The following is a 1,051-nucleotide window of genomic DNA, read 5'->3' as shown; positions in this document are numbered from 1 at the left end:
TCGGTGAAAAGATAGTGAACAAATGGGTGAAGTAAAATCTAACCTTTATTAACACTTAAAATACATACATGCACACGTCAGTTTTGATGCAAAAGACAGTTTAATATGCAGAATAGCATGCGAGTTAAACTGAGGTAATTGATTATAATAGTTAATACACAATGCAAAAAAGGGGGTCGTAATACAACGTCCGTCAAGTAGGCGAAAATGATTTGCAGGGAATTTACCAGGCAATAGGCAATTTTTGAGCAAGACAGAATAATACAAAATAATAGCAACATGCACAACCAAGGTGTATTGATTGTTTTGTTTGAGTCTTGCTACGGACCCTCAATTGATATCATACAATAATTTAACCCATATATAGTTGTAAGGGTTACAGGTTTAGGTTATTAATGGTGAAGCAGAGTTTGTAGATGAGAGGAAGGGGGGAATGCTCTTCGTGTGCATTCGCTACTTCTGCTGTCTGGATAGTAATACAGCACTGGATATTCCCTGGTGGTCTCCCAAGAGGTACTGATCCAGCCAGTCACTGCTTAGCTGCTGAGTTCGGATGGGATCAGGCGGCACAGCGATGTATGGCAGTATATATCGACAGATGAGAGAGCCTCAAATGTTACTGGGAGCCAGAGGTCACTTCTGCTTTTCACCTGGTGTCACCCAGGTGAATGAGAGAGTGAACGAGTCCAGGTGAGAGATGGTAGTAGGTAGAAATAGACAAAGGAGGAGGGAATAATGCACAGATAATATAGGTATATGTACCCACTGCTGGAGTTTTCTGGGTTTGTAGTTACTGTGCCAGTAATGGGAAATACTGTGCACTGTACCACATGCAGGGGTGAGTAAGGTCTTTCTGATTCATGGATTAGTGTATGTGCACAATGGACACAGAATCATTAGTAGCAGCATACACAGTAACTTATAACAAATGCATATACCGACAAAAATCAGAGGAAAAGAGGATCTCAATAAATGGTTAAATATTTAAATTGGGGTAATGGATGATTGGCAACAGATGTAATCGCAAGTATTTATTTAATGGTTCCTAATT

General features: G+C 39.9%; 1 pseudogene; it reads right to left on the bottom strand.

Moving 5' to 3' along the window:
- Nucleotides 1–473: 473 nt before the first annotated feature.
- On the bottom strand, nt 474–590 carry LOC146076136 (5S ribosomal RNA; annotated as a pseudogene).
- Nucleotides 591–1,051: the final 461 nt, after the last annotated feature.

Source organism: Crinia signifera, chromosome 4 (genome assembly GCF_055691185.1).
Source record: "Crinia signifera chromosome 4, ASM5569118v1, whole genome shotgun sequence".
Lineage (NCBI taxonomy): Eukaryota > Metazoa > Chordata > Amphibia > Anura > Myobatrachidae > Crinia > Crinia signifera.
The sequence above is the reverse complement of the archived record's forward strand: the minus strand, read 5'-3'. Positions and strand labels throughout refer to the sequence as shown.